This window comes from Ailuropoda melanoleuca, chromosome 13 (assembly GCF_002007445.2).
Source record: "Ailuropoda melanoleuca isolate Jingjing chromosome 13, ASM200744v2, whole genome shotgun sequence".
In the NCBI taxonomy this organism is placed as follows: domain Eukaryota; kingdom Metazoa; phylum Chordata; class Mammalia; order Carnivora; family Ursidae; genus Ailuropoda; species Ailuropoda melanoleuca.
Genome location: NC_048230.1, coordinates 87,481,436 through 87,494,328, shown reverse-complemented (window position 1 = coordinate 87,494,328; position 12,893 = coordinate 87,481,436). Strand labels below are relative to the sequence as shown.

General features: G+C 44.0%; 1 long non-coding RNA gene across 1 annotated transcript; it reads right to left on the bottom strand.

Moving 5' to 3' along the window:
- Positions 1–6,517: 6,517 nt before the first annotated feature.
- On the bottom strand, positions 6,518–9,296 carry LOC117795772. Its single transcript, XR_004619913.1, has 3 exons — positions 8,195–9,296; positions 7,744–7,980; positions 6,518–7,318 (listed from the first exon to the last, which is right to left on the bottom strand). It is a non-coding gene; the product is annotated as an uncharacterized LOC117795772 (long non-coding RNA).
- Between the last annotated feature and the right edge of the window lie 3,597 nt (positions 9,297–12,893).

Here is a 12,893-nt window from a genome sequence, read left to right as displayed (position 1 = left end):
CGGAGAAAACAGGTGAATTACATGTCTGCTCATCTCAGATTGTAAGCTCAGAACAGCCCTCAATTCTGGGACTTCATTGCGGAAGCCAGGCTGGGAAAGGTAAGGAAAAAGAAAGCAAGACACAGGAAGGATGCACATGAGAATCAGAAAGTCACCACCTCTGGAGGGCCTCCCAGCCTGCAGACCCAGCCAATGGGCCTCACCAACTCATTTTCCTGGTCGTTGTTGTTGGATTTGCTTATTCTCAACCCCAACACTGTTCAAATCTTGTCTAGAAAGAACAAGGAAGCAAAGCAAGCAAACATAGGGATTTTTCTTTGCAAGTGTTCCTTGCATATTTTGGCTCTGGCATCGAGCCAAGAAAAACATATATGATCCAAGAGGCATTACCCTCAGCCAGGACCTGCCACCTGTCAGCGCAGAGGTTTTCTTTTTTTGTGGACAGGGGTAAAGAAGAGAAAGATTGGTTTAGTGTCAGTCCTTAGACTCCTCAGCCTGCAGTTCTGCCTCCATGCACGGTAAACTTGTCAGAAGCATAAGACAAGGCACTGCCAGGCACACTTCCCATGGGAACCAGCAGAAAAGCCAGAGAGTATTCAACAAAAAGCAAAGCAATGAAAAAAACATGAAGACTGAAGTTTGAGAACCCTCCCCCAGGTGATGCAAAGATACTATTCACTTTCTGGGTCTTTGAAATTAATTTTTTTTTTTTTTGGTTCTGTTAGCTGATAGGAAGCTGCATAGCAGGAATAGGATCCTAGGATTATGCAAAGCTTACTCTGTACTTGAACCTGGAGCTTTTGGGATAGATCTTATTTTCCCAGTCAATGAGACAGCTTGCTACAAAGGAAGTATTGTTTCAAATTTTTTAAAAAGAGTATAAAAGGAGTGTAAGAGAACTCTCGTATTTCTTTATATCTTTATAATCTTTTACATCTTCATTTCTGGGAAACTGGAAGCTAGATGAGAAAAATGTACTGAAATCAGGGCACCTAGGTGGCTCAGTTGTTAAGTATCTGACTCGATTTTGGCTCAGGTCATGATCTCAGAGTCATGGGATTGAGCCCCGCACTGGGCTCCTCACTCAGCATGGAGCCTGCTTGAGAGTCTCTCTCTCCTTCTTTCTCTGTCCCTTCCCCTGCTCATGCTCTCCCTCTCTCTAAATAAATAAATAAAATCTTAATTTAAAAAAGTACTGAAAGCATTGGAAGTGTAAACAGCTGCTATGAATTTCACTGTATCCCTCCTGTAAAAGAGAGGTGTTGCAGTCTTAACTTCCAGTACCTCAATGACCTTGTTTGGAAATACAGTCTTTGCAGATTTAATCAAGTTAAGATAAGGTCACTGATGTTCTTATTAAAAGGGGAAATTTGAACACAGAAACACACAGACTGGATATAGTTGGGTTCTGCTTTTATATTTAGTTTGACAATCTCTGACTTTTGATTGAAGTATATGCTTTATTTATATTTAATGTAATTATTAATATAGCTGGATTTTGGTCTACCGTTTTGCTACATGTTCTTTATTTGTCTTGTCTGGTTTTCACTCCTTGGTTTCTCTTTTCTTACACTCTTTTAATAATATATTTTATTCAAATTGAAATTTAGAATCTCAGATTTTCTAGGGAATTGCTGAAGCCAGTGAGCCTCAAACTTAGGGTTGTGAACTCTGATTTTTGTAATAGTATGTTTCTTCACTATCCATGACAATGTTTATGAAGTCAGCATCAGGCTGGATTATATTCAAGTCTCAAACAGGGGAAGTGAAGGCTTCAGAAGTTATAAATTTGGGAGTTGACTGAAACAGTAATTTGTGAGTTGTCACTATATAGAAATAATTCCATATGCCCACTCTAGCCACTATTATTCAACATAGTATTAGAAGTCCTTGCAACAGCAATCCGACAACAAAAAGGGATAAAATGTATCCAAATCGGCAAAGAAGAAGTCAAACTGTCTCTCTTCGCGATGACATGATACTCTATATGGAAAACCCAAAAGAATCTACTCCCAAACTATTAGAAGTTACAGAGCATATCTTCTGCCCATTTTTTGATTTGTTTATTTGTTTCTCATGTGTTGAGTTTGAGAAGTTCTTTGTAGATCTTGGATACCAGTCCTTTATCTGTTGTCCTTTGCAAATATATTCTCCCATTCCTTGGGCTGCCTCTTAGTTTTTTTGACTGTTTCCTTGGCTGTGCAGAAGCTCTTTATCCTGATAAAGTCCCATAAGTTCATTTTATCTTTTATTTCTCTTGCCTTTGGAGATGTGTCGTGAAAAAGGTTGCTCTGGCCGATGTCATAGAAGTTGTTGCCTATGTTCTCCTCTAGAATTTTGATGGATTCCTGTCTCACATTGAGGTCTTTCATCCATTTGGAGTTTATTTTTGTGTATGGTGTGAGAGAGTGGTCAAGTTTCATTCTTTTGCATGTAGCTGTCCAATTTTCCCAGCACCATTTATTGAAGAGACTGTCTTTTTTCCACCGGATGTTTTTTCCTGCTTTATCAAAGATTAGCTGCCCAAAAAGCTGAGGGTCCATTTCTGGGTTCTCTATTCTGTTCCATCGGTCTATGTGTCTGTTTTTGTGCCAGTACCATGCTATCTTTGTGATCACAACTTTGTAGTACAACTCGAAATCTGGCACTGTGATGCCCCCTATCAGAAAGAACAAGTTCTCAACATTTGCTGCAACATGGACGGCACTGGAGGAGATAATGCTAAGTGAAATAAGTCAAGCAGAGAAAGACTATTATCATATGATTTCTCTCATCTATGGAACATAAGAACTAGGAAGATCGGTAGGGGAAGAAAGGGATAAAGAAAGGGGGGGTAAGCAGAAGGGGGAATGAAGCATGAGAGACTATGGACTCTGAGAAACAAACTGAGGGCTTCAGAGGGGAGGGGGTGGGGGAATGGGATAGACTGGTGATGGGTAGTAAGGAGGGCATGTATTGCATGGCGCACTGGATGTTATACGCAACTAATGAATCATTGAACTTTACATTAGAAACCAGGGATGTACTGTATGGTGACTCACATAATATAATAAAAAAACATTAAAAAAAAATGAAACATTTCTATATATCCATATAAAGGAAAAGTTACATAGCTTAAGATAAAAAATTGAGTTTAGAGAGCCAGCTTAGAGAAGCCATCTTGCAGGCCAGAAAAATTCAGCAAGAACAGCAATTATCATCTGGCCTGTTGGCACTATATTTTCGGGGGTTTACGAGCACTTTCCAAAATCAGATGGCATGTCTGTGATATATCTGATCTTGGAAATGACTACCAAAAATGTTCGCTGATATTTCTTTGACCTACTTGACTTATATAAAATAAATCAAACTCTGTGGCTATGTCTCCCTTGATTTGCCCTCTTATATGGTAGTTGAGGTATTGATAGAAAGCCCGTAAGTTCTAACAAACATTAATTGATCGATATTTGCAGCTTTAGTTTCACTGAACAAAAAGTCAGAATATGCAAAGATTAATTCATGCAACCTGGTGATTGGGCAAGCATAGGAAAGAAGCCCTCCCCCCAAAAAAGGAGGGCAATTAACATTTACTGAGTCCTGACTATGTTCCTAGCAAGGTGCTGTGAGTGTTTAAGATGAGGATAGATCAATGGACCCTCACTGGAAGGTTGGGCATATCAGATGGAGAAATGCACGTGAAAGCTCCTGGAAAACTATCAGTGGGCTAAATGCTGTCTTCTGTTGGGTTGCTTGGAGCAGAGCTTGAACCAGGGAATCAGGTGCACAGGGTAGACTGAGGGGGTGGGCTCAGGAGAGAGAGGAAGATAAGTTCTGTGTTTTCATTTCCTCATTTGCATTTTGGCGATAAGTATCAGCAACAATTGTTTTTGAGTACTCTATCCACCAGGCACAGTTCTAGGTAGCATGGATAATCCAAACTAGAGACCCAAGTCCTCCTCATGGGTGACAGTCTTGTAGATTCCATTACTTCTTGGTTCCTTTCCACCCCTCTGGGGAGTATACTGTTTAAAGTGCCTTGTTCCCAGGTACTTGCCCTGGAGTGAGGGGGACACAAAGCCTGGACTGGCATCTTCTTCTGAGCAGCTCTGAGTCCTTGCTTGATCCATGTCATCCTCGTGTCTTCCCAGGGAGCCAGGAATAGGGTAAGTATTATTTCCACTTTGCAAGGAGGGGAATGGTGGTCTCATGACCACCCCACCATCACCCCTGAGACCCGGTGGAAGAAACATACTAAATTTTTGTCTCCTGTGTTCTCAACTGCTTCTTTCAGTCTTCCAACAACCAGCATCTGAAGTGAAGTTGTATCAGATTTAATATGAAGGTGAGTTCATCAAAATCCTTCTGTGACACCTCTGGTTCCTGAGGATGAATTCCTCAGGACACTGTCTCCATCCTGCCTCATCACTGCCCATGGGGCCAGTTCAAGGCTAACTGATTAACTTGGGATAGATAAAACCTCTGATCCTTCACAGTTCTTGACACCCATGTTCAAGAAAACTGTTTATCACTGTAAATCACTAAGTTTGGGAGTGGTTTGTTACACAGCAGAACTGCGGTGGTAGCTGACTCATAGAGGAGTCTTTTCATTAGTATAGTTGGGCAGACTTGGTCAAAGGCCATGACTATTTTAAAGTTCTTAATGCATTTCACCAATTTGCTTTCCAGAAAGATTGTTGCTGTAGATATTCCTACCCTTGCAGTGATATTTGACTGGATTTTTCCTATAGAAACACCAAGGTCTTCTATCCTTTTCCCCTGCATGCTCCCGTCAAGTAGGTTTTGCCTTCTTGCCATTTTGTTTTGTTTTGTTCTTCAGTTGGCAATAGGACCCAGGAAACGGGGCAAATTCATGAGTGAGTGTGTGAAGACAGCGGTCTGTTAAGTGATCTAATGAACGGTGGGTGGATGTATTGCCAGGAATAACATCACAGCGACTCTCTACAGGGCCCTGGGCAATGCCCCTGTAAACCCTGCCGGCCCGCTAACACCAGCCCCAGATTTATATAATAAATTGCATCTCATTATCTCCTCTCTGGCGCCTTCCTGAGTAATCTCTAATGCAAGCTTGGTGGAAAGTGCTAGAAGAAATGGCAGGCTTGCCAGAGCTCGGCCCTGAGGCCAACACTTAATAACCTACTTCAAACAGGACTGTTTTGTGACTGTGCCCCTTGTGGTGGGGAGGGAGCCGTCTGTCTCTCTCTGTGTGGGCCTTTCATTCCCAGAGGGCATGTCTGCTCTCTCTGCCCCTGTTCTCACTCTGAAAGATTACAAATTCAAACCCACCCCGCCTCCCCAAACGAAGGCCCCCAGAGGCTCGGGACTTGAGGACCAGGATGAAGGCCAAGGAAACCCTTGGAAGTCAAGGGGATTTCATACAGAGAGAATACCGAAGGCATTTAAACGTGCCACGTGCCACCATACCCACAGAAACCATCCCCCGCTCCAGGTCAAAGCAGTTTGCATTAAAGCTACAGCATGACCTTGGTGGTGGGTTTAGAAAACCCAGAGCAAGTGTTGGTAAACTTCTTCTGGAAAAGGCCAGGTAGTAAATGTTTTAGGCTTTGTGGGCCATATTGTCTCTGCAGCAACCACTCAACTCTGTCTTCATGGGTGTGAAAGGAGCTGTAAACGATACTCAAACCAATGGATGTGGCTATATGCCAATAAAACTTTATTTACAAAATATTGTGCTGCAAAGGTGTAGTTTGCCGACCTGTGACTCAGGAGATGGTGATGAAAAAAGAGGCAGAGCCCTGCCTTTAGCTGCTGAGGTGGGAAATATAGACATATTTTCATGTTTTCATTTAACAAACACTGAAATAGCCTCATTATGTTCCAGACATTTGGAAGAGCTTTATAAATATTGATGTACTTAATTATCACCATAACCTATAAGGCAAGTGCTATTGGTCTCCCTGGTTGGATACAGAAAGGTTAGGTAACCTGCCCAAGGTCACACAGTAGTAAGTGAATGTCAGGATTTGAATGCAGGCAGCCTGTGTTCTTACCCTTCACCATGTGCTGTGGAGAGGCAGGTTGGCCTTCATGGAAAGAACGTCTATGCACCTTGCTCAACATTAGCCTGGGGGGAAAGGGAACAGGCCAGCAGTGATTAAGACCTAGATCTACCCTCAAGGAGCTCCAACCCTGCAAATTAACAAGTATGAACGAACGTAGGAAAGCATGGGATTCAGGATGATTCCATTTCTATGAAAGTCTGGAACCAACAAAACTCACCTATGGGACAAAGGTGAGAAAAGAGGTAACCTTGGAGCATGCCGAGTTGGAGAGGTACAAGTAATGTTCCAAAGTGCTCTTCACCTAGGTGTCTGGTATACCTAGGTTAAAAAACAAATCATCAAGCTGACTCAGTAAAATATACACATTTAAAATAAAAATTTAAAAGAGACATGGAGGGGCTCCGGGGTGGCTCAGTTGGTTGAGCAGCTGGCTCTTGATTTTGGCTTAGGTCATGATCTCAGGGTCATGGGATCAAGCCCCAAGTCGGGCTCCATACTCAGTGGGGAGTCTGCTTGAGATTCTCTCTTTCTCTCTCTGCCCCTCCCCCTGCTCACTCACACACACTCTCTCTCTCAAAAATAAATACATAAATAAATCTTAACAACATCAAAAAAAGACCTGGAAAATGATCATCCCAAGCCTTGGGATTGAAAGAATACCTTCAAAAATTGGCTGAGCCCTCACTCCTTGGAAGGAAGGCAGTCTCTGCACTCACTGTCCCCAGCTCAGAGGACCAAAGTTGCTCATGTCTCCTTGATCGCAAAGGCAGTCTCATCCCAGTATAGACCTCAGACCTCAAGCCCTCAGCTGGAGTTTCTAGGAGAGGCCATCTGGAGGCTTTGATTTCTTTATTCCCTGCCCCTCAACCTTAGTAGAACCCAAGCAGAGATGAGGTTGCGTGGTCCTGAGCCCACCACATCACGTACTTGCTAACAACCCATCCATCCAACCATCCAGCCGCATGTGCACTCAGGCCCCTGACCATCTACAGAGTCACCCATCCACAAGCCCACTGGCACATCGCTTCCAACTTCTGTCCTTCCTGCAAGGAGCTAAGGGTCTTTGGAGATGATTTGCTTCTTGAGGTTGACTGGTGTGTTGGGGGTTTTCGGAGAGGATGACATCCTTGAGGGCTGTCTTCACCATCAGGACATGCTCACAGGCTTGGAGAGATGGGAGGGAGGTTGAATACGTGGTCACTGGTGTCTGACTGCCTAGGTTCACATCCCCCATTCGCTGGCTTTGCGAGCTTGGGCAATTAATTTTAAGACACTTCGCGGTTCCTCACTCTTCTGACCTGCAAAAGCCAGTGAGGTAAATTACCAAAATGCCCACAAACCTCCACTCCCCCTTGTATCCACACCCTTCACAGCGTGACTTCACAGCTCTTCCCACAGAGAGGTGGAGCCTGTTTTCCCACCCCTAGAATCTGTGACTCGTTTTGGAAAACAGAATGTGGCAAAAGTGATGTTGGGCCAATTCTGAGCTAGACCTAACAAGCCTTGGCACCCTGTTGTCTTTCCCCTTCTTCTTCCCCACCTGTTTTCCCCCTCAGTCCTGCCCCCACCATGTAAACAAGCCCAGGCTAGCCTAGTGGAGGAGGGGTGCCCCCATTGCTGCAGCCAACCCCCAGAAGCTGAGCCTCCTAGCTGACCTGTGGCTGACACACGGTGGAGCCCAGACAAAACCAGGAGGACTGCACAACCGAAATGCTTCACTCACAGAATCACAAGCCAGCGATTAGTGGTTGTTTTGAACGGCCATGTTTTGGGGTGGTTTTACGCAGAACTACTGCAGCAATAGGAAGGCGATGCAACAGGATTCCACACCTCCTGTACCTCCCAGAGTTGCAGAGGAGATGAAATGAGGTCTTCTGTGCAAAAGGGTTTAGTTCAGTGGCTGGCACTAGGCAACAGTCCATGAATGTTCTCTGTTAGTCTCCGTGTGGGGCATTGAGTCCTACATGGAGATCAAACCAACAATCTCTGCCAAACTGTGCTAGAAGCGGACTCCACCTGAGCACCCAACAGGCCACTCGTGGACCATATGTGGCCCCACCGACAGAAGCCTGGGCTCTGCCTACAATGTCTAGTTATATAATCAACAGGCACCCATGGACCAGCTGAGAAAGGATGTGTGCAATTTGGTTGGCATGCGGTGATGTGAGACTCACCTGCCATGCAAATACGGGGCACCCGCCGCGAGCCCGCAGACAGGTTGCAACAGTCTTTTCGTCCCCCGCTTCCTCGAGGACGTTCTGGCCCTCCTCTGGAAAAGGCCGGGATTGCATGCAGCAGATGGCCCCTGGAGACCAGCCTTCCTCCCACTGCTGAACAGCTTTGAGCGTTAGTGGATCACGAAGAACTTGTGGTGTCGACTCTAATTCCAGTCTCAGAAGTGAGTCACAGCCTCAGCACCCGTACAGTGGGTTATGTGCACAAGGATGCTTTTCGCTTCCTTGTGTGTAGTGGTATAAACTGGAAACTGCTGGAGTATCCATCGTTAGGGAGGCGGGTGAAGAAATCGTGATATCATACACGTATGGAATATTACACAGCTGTGTTTAAACCTAGGTCTTTCGACCTGGGGGGAATCTCCATGATGCATTGTTAAGGGAGAAAATCAAGCTGCGCAATAATTAATGTACAGAGACTGATCCCATTTTTATAAAACAACAAAATCCCATATAAGTGAATACATATTAGTGTAAGTTTGTGTGTGGTATGGAGAAGGTACGGAAGGATACACGCCTGGAGGAGGGGCTGGGAGAAGCTTATTAGCTTATCCTTTCTTTTCGTTTTATTTTTTTATTTGCTAGATGATTCATGTATGTTCCCACCCCCATCCCTCACTTTCTCCCCCTCTTTCTCTCTCTTGCTTGGGATCTCTGTACACACACACACACACACACACACACACACACACACACAGTTTTTTCCTGAACCATTAGAGAGTAAGTTACACATATCATGGAAATTTACCCCTAAGTAAGTACTTCGGTGTGTATTTGTGGTCCTAAGAATAGGACCACAGTGCAGTCATCAGCTTCAGAAATTTAACATTGATACTAAGCATGTTCTCTGATCACAAGAGACTTAAACTAGAAATCAATAACAGAAAGATATATGGAAGTTTTCTCCAAGATATGGAAATTAAATGACTTACTTCTAATAACGCATGGGTCATTTCTCAACATTTGCTGCAACATGGACGGCACTGGAGGAGATAATGCTAAGTGAAATAAGCCAAGCAGAGAAAGACAATTATCATATGGTTTCTCTCATCTATGGAACATAAGAACTAGGAAGATCGGTAGGGGAAGAAAGGGATAAAGAAAGGGGGGGGTAATCAGAAGGGGGAATGAAGGGGCGCCTGGGTGGCACAGCGGTTAAGCGTCTGCCTTCAGCTCAGGGCGTGATCCCGGCGTTATGGGATCGAGCCCCACGTCAGGCTCCTCCGCTGTGAGCCTGCTTCTTCCTCTCCCACTCCCCCTGCTTGTGTTCCCTCTCTCTCTGGCTGTCTCTATCTCTGTCAAATAAATAAATAAAAAATCTTTAAAAAAAAAAAAAAAGAAGGGGGAATGAAACCTGAGAGACTATGGACTATGAGAAACAAACTGAGGGCTTCAGAGGGGAGGCGGGTGGGGGAATGGGATAGACCGGTGATGGGTATTAAGGAGGGCACGTATTACATGGTGCACTGGGTGTTACATGCAACTAATGAATCATCGAACTTTACATCAGAAACCAGGGATGTACTGTATGATGACTAACATAATAAAAAAAATTTTTTTTAAATACAAAATAAATAAATAAATAAATAACACATGGGTCAAAGAAGAAGTCATGGAGAAATGAGAATATATTCTGAATATAGCAATGTTAAAGAATAACACTTCCATCTAAGACACAGATTCACGTTTCCTTTATAGACTTTATAATTCATGTCCTTTACCACATGACTTTATTTATTTATTTATTTATTTTAGAGAGATTGCAAGTAGTGAAGAAGGGGAGGGGCAGAGGGAGAGGGAGAGAGAGGGTCGTAAGCAGGTTTCAAGCCCAGTGCAGAGCCTAACACAGGGCTCCATCTCCTGACCCTGAGATCATGACCTGAGCGGAAACCAAGAGCCAGATGCTTTAATCAACTGAGCCATTCAGGCGCCCCTGCCGTGTGACTTTATACACCCAGCCACTGGAATGGGTGGAGGCTATTTCCCTTCCCTGCCAATATTGGGCTGGGTCACGTAACTTTCTTTGGCCAAAGGAAAGGGGCCAGAGTGAGAATGTGCTGGTTCCTGATCAAAGCCTTGTGTTTTTCCAGTGTCTTCTGCCTCTGCCATTGTCCTGAGAAGAGCTTGCCCGTGGCACCTGCCCCAGTGTTGCCTCAGGACCCAAAAGGAATAGGTGTGGGGCAGACCTGAGCCTAATTCAGCTACACACACACAACTCGGGCAAGAGATGCCCAGAGAAGGGGATGGAAGGTGGGGAGGGGGGAGGTGGGTGGGTCAGAGTGGAGAGACATTTAGAAAGCTGAATGGCAGAACTTGGTCCTGATTGGCCAGGAGGAAGTGGGATGGGGTAAACTGAGGCTCAAGGTTTTAGTTTGGGCAGTGCGCTGAGTAGCAGTGCTGCTCTTGGGTGGAAAACACAGAAAGGGGAGCAGACTGAAAGCCAAGGGACCTGGGGTTTCTTCTTCTTTTGCTCCTCTTCTTTCTCTTCTCCTTTAAAAAAAAAATAACAGCTTTATTATGCTGTAATTTACATACGGTAACATTGACCCATTATGAGTGTAGGAGTCAATGATTTTGTAGCCTATTTACAAAGTTGTGTGACTACCACCCGAATCCCATTCTGGACCATTTTCTAAAAGAAACATTGCACTCATTTACAGCTGCTTCCCATTCCTACCTCCACACCGAATAACCCCTAATCTTTCTGTCTCTATAAATTTGCCTTTTCCAGATATTTCACGTAAAAGGAATCATGCAATCAGTATTCTTTTGTGTGTGGCTTCTTTCAGTGAACATAATGTTTCAAAATGCTTTCATGAAGGCTGTGTCATCCATGTGGGAACATTTGTCAGTGCTTTGCTCCTTTTTATTGTTGGGTAATATTCCATTGTATGCACACACCATATTTGTTTATCCATTTATCTGATGGACATGGGAGTTGCTTCCACTTGGGGGCTATTCTGAATAATGCTGCAATTAACATTCATATACAAGTCTGTGTGTGAGCATATGTTCTCATTTCTCTGGAGAGGACTGCTGAGTCATATGGCAATTCCATGTTTAACATTTTGGAAAGCTGCCAAACAGTTTTCCAGCGTGACTGCACCATTTTGCATTTTCACCAGCAATGTATGAGGGCTTCAATTTCTGCACAGCCTTGCCCACACGGATTATGCCTCTTTGATTAAAGCCATGCTAGTGAGAAGCATTTGAATTTCCCTAATGACTAATGATGTTGAGCATCTTTTCATGTGCTTATTGGCCATTTGTATGCCTTCTTCAGAGAACTTCTCTTCAAATCATTTGCCCATTTTAATTTTTTTTAAAGAATTTGTTTATTTATTTGAGAGAGAAAGTGAAAGAGCTCCAGTGGAGGGAGGGGCAGAGGGAGATGGGTAATCATACTCCCTGCTAGCAGGGAGCCCAACGCGTATCCCAGGACCCCAGGATCATGATGTGAACTGAAGGCAGACACTTTACCAACTGAGCCACCCAGGCATCCCCATTTCCCCACTTTTAAATTGGATTGTTTGTCTTTCTTAAAATGGATTTAAGTTTTTAGTGCAGTTCTAGGTTCACAGAGACTTAACCAGAAGGTACAGAAATTTCCCATATAACCCTGCCCCCATATACACACAGCCTCCCCCCATTATCAACATCCCACATCACGGTGGTATGTCTGTTACAGGATAACCTTTACTGACACATCATTATCATCCAAAGTCTATAGTTTGCATTAGGCTTCACTTTTGATGTTGTGCATTCCATGGGTTAGGACATATTTATAATAAATTTATATCCATCATTATACTACCATGCAGAGTATTTTCTCTATCCTAAAAATCCTCTGTGATCTGCTTTTTAATTCTTCCCTCCCCCACAAGCCCCCGGAAACCACTGATCCACAGTTTCCACAGTTTTATCATTTCCAGAATGTCATCTAGTTGGGCTCATACAGTATCCAGGCTTTTCAAATTGGCTTATTTCACTTATTAACATGTATTTATGTTTCCTCCATGTCTTTTCATGCTTGATGACTCATGTCTTTTTAGTGCTGAAAAATATTCCACTGTCTGGATGTACCATAGTATTTCCTCCAAGTAACCTATGGTTACTTCCAAGTTTTGGCAGTTATGAATAAACGTTAGTGTGGATATAAATTGTCACCTCAGTTGGGTAAATATGAAGGAGTATGACTGCTGGATTCTATGGTTAAGACCATGTCTAGTTTTGGGATGCTTGGGTGGCTCAGTAGGTTAAGCGTCTGCCTTCGGCTCAGGTGATGACCCCAGGGTCCTGGGATCCAGCCCTGTGTCAGACTCCTGGCTCAGTGGGGAACCTGCTTCTTCCTCTGCCTCTGCTTATCACTCCCCCTATTTGTGCTCTCTCTCTCTCTCTCTGACAAATAAATAAATAAAATCTTTTTTAAAAAAAGACAAGACTAGGGGCGCCTGGGTGGCACAGCGGTTAAGCATCTGCCTTCGGCTCAGGGCGTGATCCCGGCGTTATGGGATCGAGCCCCACATCAGGCTCCTCTGCTATAAGCCTGCTTCTTCCTCTCCCACTCCCCCTGCTTGTGTTCCCACTCTCCCTGGCTGTCTCTATCTCTGTCAAATAAATAAATAAAATCTTAAAAAAA